Source organism: Xiphophorus couchianus, chromosome 13, assembly GCF_001444195.1.
Source record: "Xiphophorus couchianus chromosome 13, X_couchianus-1.0, whole genome shotgun sequence".
Taxonomy (NCBI): domain Eukaryota; kingdom Metazoa; phylum Chordata; class Actinopteri; order Cyprinodontiformes; family Poeciliidae; genus Xiphophorus; species Xiphophorus couchianus.
The window spans coordinates 13,094,908-13,109,099 of NC_040240.1; positions in this window are offsets into that span (position 1 = coordinate 13,094,908).

A 14,192-nucleotide genomic window follows, 5' to 3' on the forward strand; every position below is an offset into this window, starting at 1 on the left:
TGACTTGACCAGGGGATACATCTAAAAGTTGCAGGACACAAGCCCTTGGGGACTGGAGTTGAAGTTCAGACCAACCTTTTACTACATTTACGTCTACAATTCTTTTGGAGTACATTTCTATCAGCTTTGCATTAATAGTCATTTAAATTATTTTCCCATTCTTCAGCAAATTTGGTAAAGCTCAATAAGATTGAATGGAGTTCTTCTGCAAAAATCAATTTTGTAGTGTTGCCGTAGATTCTTATCTGAATATACGCTCTAACTTCAACTGGGTCATTCAATCACATGAGCTTTGATCTAGAGCATTGTATTGTATCAGCAGTGCATTGTCTGTGGTTTTGATTTGAAAAATGTGAGAAAGATTGGTCAACATAAAAGATTAGCTTGAATAATTCAGGAATCTTGCGCATTATTGTGTATCAAGGGAAACTCTAATTTGGTGCAAACCAAGCAAGGATTAGATCGCACCACTAAACTAAATCTTGAAAACTCAGTGTTGACAGTGATGACCATGTGTTTACTGCTGCCTATTTCACAATAATAAAGTAAACAGTTTGTAAGTTGTTCATCGAGAGGGGGGTGGAGGGAGTGTGAATGTTTGCAGGACACGCAATGTTTGCTAACTGGTGTAAAGCTAAAATAGCCCTTTTCCTTACATGGGTTTAGCAAAACATTGGATTGACAAATTCTATAAATTTGTAATTTTCTCTTTAGATTTTTGTTGTTTATATCTGAAAACTCTTTCCAGGCGATTGCATCTAAAAGTGTACTTAATCGTCAATAATTTGTTGCCATAGCTCTTAATGGAAAACCACTGATGGTAAGCATGTTGTTTATTTGTAACCAAACCATACTGTTGAATATTTCAGTGTAACCTAAGCAAGTAATCTTCAGGTTTCCACTAAGTTTAACCTTAAATGTTTATTGAATGAAATGTTTTAGAAGAGTAGGAAAGTATTTACAAATTTAAGATTTTATAGAACATATTTGGTTTTGAATAAACATAATGACCGATGAGGTAGACTATCAGTTCTACCTAGATAGTGTTGGCATTTTCTGACTTCCAAAAGTTGCATAAACTGATTTCAACAGTCTGAAATCAGTAATGTCCAACTGTAATTTTACATGCTCTGATCTATGACATGCATGTTCCCATCCTTTGTGTTTGAGTAGTTAGTCATTCTGGTACCTTATCTGTCTGCAGAATCATCCTCAAAAAGAAATTAAGCAACTTTATCAACTTTAACACATGCATCTTTCCCAGTGTGATGAGGTCAGCCAGCATGTAGTCTGTACAGGCTGCTGCCCTTTTGTCTGAGGTAACATAAGTCTGCCTATAGAGAAATGTCTGAGCTGGCATTATAGCCATAAATGGAAAAGAAGAAAAAAAAAAGACTCGGCGGGTCAAGGTCCACCGTGGACCTGGGTCCTTATTCCACTGGCAAATCGCACACATACTCGCATCGTATTACTATGTTACAAAAAACTGATCCAGTTATCGGTTTTACAGCATCTAAGCCTTATTAATTTATGATTTCAAGGATCTTATCAAAGTCAGCTGACTCATATGTTTCTGATTCAAGTGCAGCTAAGGGTAATATAAGAAGTCATGAGTGGTAGTGCACAGGTTGCTTATTTCTGATTTATATTGACCACAAGTTATCTTTCCGTTTGAAGAAACAAAGTGAAATGCAATAGGCTTAAGTTAGAGGTTTCCAAAGTGCACTCCGGAATCCCCTAATCAGTACGGATTTTGTGCTGATCCCAATGGCAACGGTGCAATTTTGGCACCCTGGAACACAGGCAGTTAAGGTAGATGAAAACTGGAATAAAAAAAAAATTATTAAGAGAAACATTTTTACTAATTAGAATCTTAACATGGAAAATGTAGGAAAAACAAAGTATTTATGCTTTAATAAGAATGCTTTTTGATTTTGCTTTAATTTCATATAAATTATCAAATGATCTTCACATAATAGATGGATGCACACAAATTTGCCACACAAAATTGGGTCTGTTTTGTGTGCCAAGCTGGTGCACACAAAAATAGCTATTTGACTTTAGTTCTGCTTTACTCTCAGTAAAGATATTTAAATTGTATACATTTTAAAAAAGGGGAAAATAAAAAATAATGTATATTTCTTATTTTATCTTACAAATTAGGTTTTCTTATTGGACTATTTTGTTCTCTAGCTGCAATAAAATGCAGTAGAGTTGCTAAAATACACATTGACTTCAGGAAGTTGGATTTTATTCCTAGCAGTTGTAAAAAGCTGTCAAAAACATATGCATGCAAGCAATGTAGCATAAGAATGAAAGCTGTCTGATTTAATGCATTTCTATGCTGTTATACTTAAAATACATTTTTAAAAAGTACTCCTATTATAACCATTACCTATTACAAATGCAACACTTTGTAGACGTGGAAATTAGTATAATAGTAACTAAAACTGACTCATCTTTGAACATCTAGGTCAGTTTTGAGTCTGCTGTTTTTTTCCCATCTGGGTCCCTGCACAAACACAGACCCTTTTGCAGACTTCTGCTTTGCAGCTCGGTATGACATCATACAATGTGGCATCACTTCCCTGCAAGGCAAGTCATTGCTCACTCGACTGGAGTGCAAACACATAGCCATGCAAGGATTTCTATGTGTGCAAATGTTGGTGTGTGTTTGTACACACATGCGTATGTGTGTGTGCGTGTGGATGCATGACATCACAGTGTCATTGCTGCCCAACTCCACAGCAAAGCAATGTTTTGTGAAGCAGAGAGTAGGACAGGAAGTGCCATAGTAGCATCACTTCTCTGGCTGTTGTTGTGATCGCCTTGATTGTTTGTTCTTTTTTTCCATCTACTGGGCTTAAACCAAGGGGACTTGGGCAGCTGGTGAGAGTGGAATTGATCATTGAAGTAAGTAGAGGTGCCAAAGGATAAGATGTTCCTCTGAAGAAAATCAATAACCACCATCTAAGGATTTATCAGATGTAGATTCATTATCGACTTCAGATGTTGATTCAGAGTGTATGATGAAGAGGAGTCAAAGGTTCAGCGGCTCTTTCAGCTTTGAGGAGGACCAGCACATTCATCCAAAAGATGAGGAAGAGGAAGGAGAAGCTTTACCACCAAACTACACTGAAGGACCAAAAGAGGTGGCAGCAAAAGCAGCAGCAGCAGCAGATTTTAAGCAAATGGAAACTAATCTAGTAATCTGTGGCTCAAATCAACCAAGGTCGGATATATTCAGACCTCAACAGTTATGGCAGGCTATGACAAGATGCCTTTCTTTTCGCTGGACTTCCATCAGCAGACAAAGCAACCGGAAATCAGCCTACGAAGGGGATCTCAACCAATGTGAAGACACACAGTCATCTGTCAGCTCTGACTCGACCAATGAGAGCTCCTCAACATCATCTGCCTCAGATGACAAAGATGCACATCTGTCAAAACCTGAGGTCATCAGCAACAGAGGAGGGAAAAGTGGTCCACCGCCTCGTCTAGGAATTTCTCATTCCTGCCCCAGACTATCAAGATCTAGACTAGCAACAGACCTGGGTCTGGCCTCAGTGATCTTGGAGAAAGAAATGTTTCTACGGATTGAGCTGGTAGATTCAGGTGATGAAAGGGATGATTTACGCTACCGAGCAGAATGGACTTTGTCAGAGAGAACTAAGGACCTGGCAGGAGGCGTCTGGCAATCACAAAGCCAAAACGTAACAGACTGACCTATTAAATTGAAGGTTTGGGCTGATTTAGAAGTGATAGACTTCACATCATGTACTGCTTAAGTTAGATTGCAACCTCAGCTATGATAATGTTACCATAGATGGCAGAATCGTTCATTACAAATGGCTCGTGTTTTGCTGAAGAGTAACATTGTTTTTCAGTCCTACCCATGATTTTCAAGAGTTAGAGAATTTTCAGACCAGCACCTTGTTTCAGTGATCTTTGAGGAATAATTCTAAGGCATAATTTAGCTAAACCAGGTAGAAAAAGGGAATTATTAATGCTACTTGATAAAATAGATGTTGTCTGGAAAAACAAAGGAAGTAGCAAAAGGTGCCTGACTGTCTCAGGGAAAAAAAACAACAGATTGACATGGTAACTCAAGATTTGGATTATACTACAAAAAAGTGACACACTTCACACCATGTATCCTTAAAGTGAGACTGCAAGCTCAGCCATGATTATGTTATCTCACATGGTGAGCATTCTGATTAGAGATGACCTAGATTTTTCTAAGTGATTGGTTTCACATGATGTCTATTGGATTTAGTAAATGCAGATAATCAATTAGAAATGCAGCACAGCTAATGCTGAGGTCATCTTTTTCAGCCTTGATGGAATCCTCACAGAACATTTTTACTTGTAAGTGATCTCATGGTGGAGAAATTGTGAAATTGTATTTTGGTGGTTTTTTAGTAAAACCTGGGATTTTACAGTATTGGGTTTTGAGGTCTTCATCTATGGTTGTCTTAACTACCAGTATGTTGAAATGTACTGTCTCAACATGTGTCAAGCAAACTTACACTGCAGTGTTGAAATAAGGTCTTACACTTTTCCAGCTCAGCACATGCTACAGTAAATACACAAAAAAGCTTTAGATATGCTGATAGATGCAAAGTTCAACTATCATTATATATACTTAGCCCCTTTGTCATGTACTTTCATGTTTACAATTTTGGTAAGTACACACAGCATAGCTTTAATCAAATAATATTTACTATTGGCAACAGATGTCATTATTTTATAAATTAAAGTAAACTAAAGTCCTGTGATTCTGCATTGAGAACAATTTCACTCAAAAGTGAAAAATGCATTTCAATATTTTGCAGAAGTGTTGCCAGAAAGAAGTTAATTCTCTTTCAAATGAATATGCCACTATAACTTTGCTTGCAAAGTTACGTATTTGCAAAACAATGTCTTGCAAATATGTTTTGCAAATTTTACCACAGTTCCAATGGAATGTATGTTTTTAGCAATGACCCTCATCTTAAAACGATGAGAAAGAAAACCTTTTCCCCTCGTCTTTGTGAGTTTGCAAAATGCTTCTATCAGCATTTCATTAATAGTTAATGCTATTAACTACAATTTCTTTGTAGATGATCACAAGTGGTTGTTTTAGTATTTCTAGAAAGTCCATCTTGCTCTATGAGTACTTTCATATAATTTTATGTAAAAACTATAAACCTGCTGGTGCTCTTAAATTAAATTTTTCTTTTCCCAAAAAGAGGATGTAGCTTGCTAAGTTAAAATTCCTCATCTTATTGTCTCCTGATTGGTTTAGATAATGAACAGAGAACCTGCACCACAATGTATTACAAATAGCAGCAGTAATTGTCATTATTCCGTTGAAGAAAACATCATCAACATAAGAGAATCCGTGTTAATTGCATTGGTGTCTATAGAAAGGACTAACTCCCTCTCTGGCAGTACTGCATCATGATTGTGAGAAATAGTTTGTCAGCAGTCGTAGAAAGAAAAAGTGCAGACCACTGGGTTCCTCCTTTCCTGTTACTTTACAGATTATTAAACAAATCTGTAAATTTAGCTGGAAGGAAGGAGCTGTGAAGATGTTTCCATGACATGTTGATGGGCTGAAAATCCTGCAGAGAACAAACATCGCAGTTGCCAAAGGACAAATGTGACTTCATTGACTTTTTAAGTCTTGGGAAACCAGCCAATGATTGCTGTAGCTACTAAGCTTTATGTTTTCATGTAGTAGACTTAATATGTTCCAGAAATGCTATTAAGATTTACTCTTATACAGCTAAATTACTAAATTTAGCTGTATACTACATGCAGATTCCAGCAGATTATCAAAACCAACATTTAGATCTATAAACTGAAGTCATTTTAAGCGTGTGAGCAGGTGATCCAGTCATTCCATTCCAGTGTACAAACTACATTTGTGGGCACCTAGACACTCAGACTGTTTCTACAAACGTTTGTGAAAAAATGATTTCTTTTATTACCAAACTGTTCCCAACTTTATGGGAATAGTTTGGCCATGATCCCTGCCTTAAACAACTTACCTCATGAGAAATGTGAAGAATCAATCCACAACTACACAGAGCAGTTTGTTGATGATCAAAAGCCAGTTGGAAACCAATCAATCAATCAAATTTTATTTGTATAGCACATTTCAGCAGCAAGGCATTTCAAAGTGCTTTACATCATATTAAACACAGAAACACAATGCAACATAGAATCAACAATCAAAACACGATATTAAGTCAAGTTCCATCATTAAATTTGTAATTGATTACGTTTCAAATACAATCCTAAACGGGTGGGTTTTTAGTCGAGTTTGCATCCATAGAAGGTTTACCTGTTACACTCCTACTGTGTTATATGGAACAAAATACCTATTGGTATTTTTATTCCCACTCACGCTCACAATCACAGTTTAAAATGATGTAAACAGCATTTTAATGGGCTTCAGGCACAAGGCTCCGTACACGTCTTTCACTGAATTTCGAGCAGGGACTCCGCCGTCCCTCACGGATTTTTGTGCAATTCTATGGTACCTGTTAGTGTCTAGAATTTACAGGGTTTGTGTTAGGTGCAGCCACCAAGAAAAAAATACATCAAACCATGATGGATTGAAATCTTGTAGTCCCCTGCTATCAAAACCTCATGCTACTAAACATCCAAATTATTTAGAAAAATCTTTGAAGTCAGTCCTGGAAGTCTAAATTGAACTCTTTGGCATCAGCCTGGCTTGAGATGTTTGGAAACATCAGGTATGACATCATTACATTTAACTGAGGGTACTTTACCAAGAATGGTACAAATAAAATTTTCAGTTATTTCTGAACATTGAGGTGATATTCTGTCTCCCTGCATTAAAACTGAACTATCCTAAAAGATAGACTGGTAATATTTTGTAAGCAAACCTATAAAATTCAGGATTAATCACTTGTTTGTTGGAGTAAGTGTCTGTGTAGGGGGGGGGGCTTCCATCTAACGGATGGATAGTGTGATGGACTATTCAGACATTTTGGTGAGAAATTTCTCAATCAACCACAGATTTGATGACTGTAACACTATTCAGGCCTGGAAACATCCTATGCAGATGCTGATATCCCTGCCTGCTTGGGATTCTTGTGAGAAGTGTTTGTCCTTGTGGGATTATGGTCTGTGGTGTTGTGACTCAAGGAGTGCCTGTGGGTTTATTAGTGAATTCATAAAAAATTAGGCTGGTGTTGTTTTGCAGCACAGAGCAGGATGACTCTCTAATGGATCAGCATTACGTTATTCATCAGAGTCCCATCCTGCACAGATCTTTTATTTTAATAATGGCTTAGAAGGCTGACAGTAGTACATTTGACTTGAGAACATGCAGAGTATAGACTAGATCTGTGCTGAATCTGCACTTTTATGAAATTATGAAAAAATAATCCTAGAACATTTCATTGTGACCAGAAGCAACATTTTTGTTTGACACATTATTTTTCTCATCTACTTAGCTCTTCAAATGATAAAACATTTTTAATTTAGTGTTGATGTCTTCCATGGAAGACTGTGGCTCAGTCATATCTACCTCTGGGCAAGGCATCCTAAGTTGCCTACCAATCTCTGCCTGTCAGTGTATGAGTGTTGGTGAATGTGGTAATCATAACTGACTTAAAACATAGACATGTCACATGCAAATTACTTTTTATAACTTTCAGCAAGCTAGAAACTGACAATTTGTTGAGGAAAAATGACATTAAATCAATATAGTGCTGCTAGTAAACCAATACACTTGCCTTACCTCTTCTTTTAGAGAATATTAAATAGTTATTACTCTTGTAAAGCTTTGTACAATTTAGAAATGCATGTTCACTTTCTAAGCACTGACATCAAGTGTAAATTATTTTATCAAATGTGTTTGTGAAAAGGAATTGTAAATGGACTGAATTTATATGTCGCTGGTGTGGAGAAGAAAGCGCTTTGCACCGTAACCAAAATAATTTCTGTTTGCTAATTGCCAGAATGAGAATGCTTACTTTGAGATTTTTTTTCCTCCAAATTCAGAATTTTACATGCAAGATTGCTGTAACTTTTAAACAACGTGGGTAAGTGCCACAGAGGATGCCATTGATGATCTTGTGAATTCAGAATGTTGGTTAAGTGGAGCCACAGCTGTGGATTATTTTATAGCAATGCCTCATACATGTTGCTTCTTTGTGTGACGTTGGTGGAAAAACGCAAGGAAATTAGGTAAGATATCAGGAAGAGAACACTGCACCTCTACATGTTTAATTCATCCCTAGGAAATTTCAAGATATTTGAACTTGCCACCTTCATTTTTAATTTATAAACACAATGGAAATGTCCAATTGTAATACTATTCGGGTAGAAGAAAGTTGATGTCTCAGAGAATAATATGTTTTGGTGAGCAATGTCCGAATCAACCACAGAACAAAAGCAAAGATCTAGTGAAGATGCTTGCTGAAGCTGGTAAGCAAGAGTCCATAAATCGGCAACACACATCCCTTACCAACATGGTCTGGGAGTTCATTGAAGAAACAATTACTTCAAATGCTTCACAAACATACAGCTTGCAATTGGGAATGAAGACATGTTTAGAGACATGTTCTGTGGTCTGATGAAACTAAGATTGGTGTGTCTAAACGATCATGGTAACATTTGGAGGAAAAATAGTAAAGCTTGCAAGGTTGAGAATATCATCCCAACTCTTCATGGTGGTAGCAGCATCATTTTGCTGCTGGACGGTCTGGTACACTTCACTAAATATAACACATTTTGAGTATAAATCATTATTTATTAACATAGTGTGACCCTAAGCAAAACACCAAATAGTTCTAAAGTGGCTTAAGGTCAACAAAGTCAATGTTCAACACTGGCCATCATAAAACCCTGATTTCAAGCACGTAGAAAGTTTGCAGGAACGCTGACTCAATTGCACCAGTTCTGTCTAGAGGAATGGGCCAAAATTACAACAAACTTTAGTGAGACGCAGTCTAATACCTATTCTACAAAATGCTAAGCAGATATGTGTAAAGATATGTGTAAACCTCTGACATCAACAAAAGATAAAACTTTAATTATTGTGTTCTTTAGCAAATATAAATATATTTAATCCAAACTGGCATATAATGGAAAAAACTTAGTTTGCTACAAAGTCAATCAGAGAAAAAAAAAACTACTCTGGTGTATGTAAAAATCTGGTTTCTAACTATAGATATCAGCAATACTGTTTAGTATCTAAAGTCCATGATGATTTCATAACAAGCTATGAGCCTTGAATGTTTGTAAAGACTGCATGTTTGTTCATTGGAGCGAAATACTTTATGGCCTTACGGTCAACTGTTCATACATAAAATGATGCTTATAAAAAGGTAAGCATCTTCAACTCAGTTGGAGGTTGTTTGTATTTGCCTGCCGAGACTCATTTGACATGCTTTAGTGAGCAATGCATTTTAAAATATGTGAACCTACACAAACTGATCAACAGCTTACACTACTGATCAGTTTAATCAACATAATAAGAGACAGTTGTAAAAAGAGTCAAAACATTGGTTTTGTGACATTGGCAATAAGGTTAATTTAACAGTCTTTAAAAACATTTTATCTGACTACATAAGAAGAAAGGACTTGTTTTGACATTGTGAAACCGAGGATGAATATTTTTAGCCTCTGTTGTGTAATGCCCTGTCTTTTTCAATCAGATCTTCTGGGTTAAATTGCTCTGGAGGGCTGAGTGGCAGAACATGTGGATGTCCTGATATAGACAAAAGAAGTAAACCAGATGGGATCCAATGAATTGTGGTAGATTTAAACTGTCATTTCATGCAATGTCTTTTCAAGACAAAAATCTTGTCTGTCTATAAATCATAAAAGTAGGCAAAGGATTAATTTTTTAACAGGATGAATTTAGTACTTCCAGTCTACAAAACATATTCTCATGTGAAACAATGACATAAAGATTGCATTCTGTGAATTATTCTATCCCAAAAACAAGATTTGGAAGATGTCTCTGCCTGACCTAATATTATTGACTGATATTTTCCAAATATCAGTCAATAATATTAGGTCAGGCTGAACTTTTGAAATTTTAAAACGTGCACAAAAGAAGGCCAAATTCAGTAGTTTTGACTTATAGCAAACCCCCTGCGACAGCTTTCGTGGAACTTTACGAGACGGTAACTCTCCAAGAGATAATAATGTGGTTTATCTCTAATAAGAGCCTTGGTTCTGGCCCCGGGAGGAAATCAGTTTCTAGTCGAGATCTGTGCAAAGTCTATGTCAGAAATTAATTATCAGACGTTTCCTGGCTCCTGTCCCTGACGTGCTTCCTATCTCTGATTTCCTCTCGCTACGGTCAGACTAATCATTTTCCTCCTTAATTGCTTCTCTACCGACAGAGGAATCAGGCCTGCTGCATTCTGTACTACATCTAATTCAGCATACCCAGGTGGTGGAGATTTTGTTCAAACTATTTTGGTTTGATAAAACTGACACAGAAAAAGAGAGTTTGCAATTATTCAACTTTGAAACATGTCTTTTTACTGACAATCCACGCCAGGCACTATTGGTTCATGAAAGCTTTGTCTTATGCAACACCTGACAGTTTGAGCAAGAGCTGGTAACTCAATGTAACATTATATTGTTTTTCCATTATAAGGATTTTTTTTAATGTCCTTATTTGTGTTTCACTCCCACATGATCTTATTCAGTCTTCAGATGCAAATCTGCTGCTTTAAACATTTTATTTCATTTAGCAGAAATTCAAACACATTAGCTAATGTTAATATAATTTTGGTACAAGTGTTCAAATAGAAAAAATAATAGCAAACATTACTAAACTGATCAATTTTGTTCAACTTTTAATAACTAACTAGGGAGTTTGCAAAAAAAAAAAAACAATCATGAGAACAGGAGCACATAGAAATCATCACACAAACTTTAAAGAACTGAGAGGAAATATTTTACCAAATCTCAACTCACATAGCAGAAGGCTTTTTAAAATGTCTGCATACATGACAAGCTTGGAAAATGTTTGACAGTGGCTTTATTTGGAAACATATAGCAGTAGAAGTAGTTTCTTCTGCAGCAGTAAAACTAAAGCAAAGGAAAATCTGACTGTAGCCTTTTCCCTGCAGCTAAAAGACATGATAGTAATTCACTAATCTGTTACTGCGCTCTGGCCCAGGGGTGTTGAGCTCGTCCTCGATGGCCTGTGTCCTGCAACGTTTAGACGTGCTCCTGGTCCAACACTCCTGAATTAAACAGTTTAATCATCTCCCCAGCATGCAGAATGGTTCTTCAGAGTCCTGATGACCTAATTATTTGATTCAAATGTGTTGCAGCAGAGACAAACCTAAGCATTGGAACGACAATGACCCTTGATGACTATAGCTTGACATCTGTGCTCTACTCTGTTATCACCCTGAGTGCTCTTCCTGGCTTCTGTCATACTCAGATTTTCGATGCATATGATCTTATTCAACATTGTTGGATTCACAGAACCAATTTAGAATAAGACTTATGCATTGGAGGCTTATGGGCAAGGAAAAGATGGTCACACAGCTACACTTCAAAGCTGCTGAGCTCTGTCTGAATGCATATTAAAGCTTATTCAGGGCTCTCTACTTCCTTGCCTGAGGACAGAAAAAGTGCAAAGAGTAGAGAGGGAGGAATTTGTATGACTCGGTGAACATCAGGGGTAAGTGGAGCAGGAATGAAAATGTCTGATAGTGGAAGTTTGCGGTCTACATTCTCATGTTAGCCACATTTTTACAGTCATGAGAATTAGCTGCGTTTTCTCACAGTACACTATCTTGTCAATGCAGACTGAGTTGAAGGTCAGTCATTTAATTTTTACTTAAAGGAAACAAAGTATGACATCATCTTGTTGCCTCAAAATTCACTCCAGGCTGTGCTGCTGCTGTTTTGTTGTAGGTGGGGCCAGCTGGTCAAAATGAATTGGTCTAAAATGTTATTAATTATAGTATCTCCCAATTTGTTCCAAAAATAAATTAAGAGATTATTTGCTTTTAGCTCTCAAAAACAAATTAGGAGATACAACATTTTGTATTGATCACAAAAATATATTGCACAAAAAATTGTCCAAAATAGAAAACATTGTATATTTAAAAAGCATGGTGTCCCTTTGTAGGTAACCCAATTTACTGTAACGCCTCTAGATAAAAGAAAATCCAGAGCCCTTCTAATCAAAGTTTCTTGTTTGTTTTTAGATTAACTGAAAATGATTCAAATCAATATTTTATTACTGCAACAACAGAAATAAATGTCCCGAGTTATATATTACTCAAAGGATAGTATATTTTAGATCTTATACTCGTCCACTGCATTGTAATCCTCACTCTTGCTGACAGGTTTTCATTTTAAACTGTTGATTGTACATTTGAGTAAGTACACTTGCTGTGAATTCCCCTGTCTGAACGCTGGATGAGTCTCATGTGACACATATGGAGTAAGCTTCAGTTCAGATCTGAGTTCACTGAGTCGGGAAGATGTTTCTGGGTCAGTGAAACAAACAAGTCATAGTAGGTTTTTATCTGTAAGCTTACTAGAGCAATGTTGTCCTTGTTTAATCTCTTATTCATGACTAAACCGACATGCCTTTTGTAAATGTTTAATCTTTATGAATGAGGAATGTATTCTATTTTTAACTTGCTTGACAATTAAAAAGAAATGCAGATTATTTAAAAAAATATATATCAAATTGTTAGATGTGATTGTGCTGGTGTTAGATATTCAGTTTACTTTAACTTGCATTATAAAAGCTAAACTTAATTCTCTGTTTGCTGTTAAAGTGGAATATTAAATTAAGTGCATCCATTGTTTCAGTCAAGAAGAAAGTCATTTTACTTTTTCACACTTTACCACCAAATAACTTGGGATTTTATGTGATTACGCTTTGCTGCTAATTGATCGTAACTATTCTGTTGTATGTTTAGAGTCATTATATACAAGTAAGTAAATAACGTTTCTTCATTTACTTACTAGTTGACTTTCAAGCAATTAGGTGCACTGGATTTTATTTTTGGAGAAGAAAATAGAGGACTGACAACAAATGCGCACCGACTTTTCAGATTTTTATTACTAAACTAAAAAGAAAAAAATAATTCTCCATCCACTTCACCATTATTAACTACTGTGTGCTGATCTGCCAATTAACCTCTAAAAAAATACACAGAAGTGAATGATGGTAACATTCACCATCTGTGAATATGTAACTGTGACTAAGTGGTAAGTTTTATATCTTTTAACTTTGCTAACATCACTTTAAGCTTCCTTTTTGTAAAAAGGAAGAGGACATTTTTTAAAAAGCAATGCTGCCACCTTCTGGAAATAAGGCTTATGTCAGGAAGTGGAAAAGAGTAAAGGGAGTTTGAATTACAGATATAAAGTTGTAAATGTTTGAAAGTTCATACGGTTGCTTTTTCTGGTTATAAAATTTAAAAAAAAAAATGTTCTCATAACCAAGTTGCACAGAAAGTTTGCAAAGTTGAAGACAAATAGTAAATGCATTTTTTTTTTCTTTAACGCATTTTTCCACGTTTAGGACTATTTATCTTTTGTGGCTGATGTACTCTAAATATAGGCATTGTGTCATCTGTTTTATTTTTTTTTTAAATCACACATTTAGAAATTGCATGAATTATATCATTGCATTTAACATACACACTAATTGCACTATTGATGTGTTTCAGTGTCGCTTAGATGAGCTAAAATGCTTCTGTTGTGTCTTACCAAAACCTCTACCAGCCATGTCAGATGTTTCTTCAGTGTAGACTTTCTAAATTAAAAGTAAAAGTTAGTGAGCCAGGGTAGACTGCAACATCCAAAACAAGCCACAAGAGGGAGTCATTTTTCTGTTGAAGAAACTTCCTTAGTGTCCTCTGTTAATTTTTGTTTCAGATGGATCCATCCATCATCTAAGTTGCTATTGGGTGACACTAGGGTACATCTGAGAGGCATCATCTGTCCATCTTAGGGGAAATAAAATTTTTTTAAAGCAGACTCATGCTCCATATCTTGTTAAATATGAAAAGCATTTGTGTTTGCTTTTGTTGCACTGACTGAGAAATCACCAAGAGTTTTGAGCCTGACAGGTTATTCTGGTCACACAGAATACAGGATGAAATTTTTTGTTCTCACTTTTATTCAGTAATTTTTTTCCACACTGCTGCTACTCATTCTGAACCCTGTAG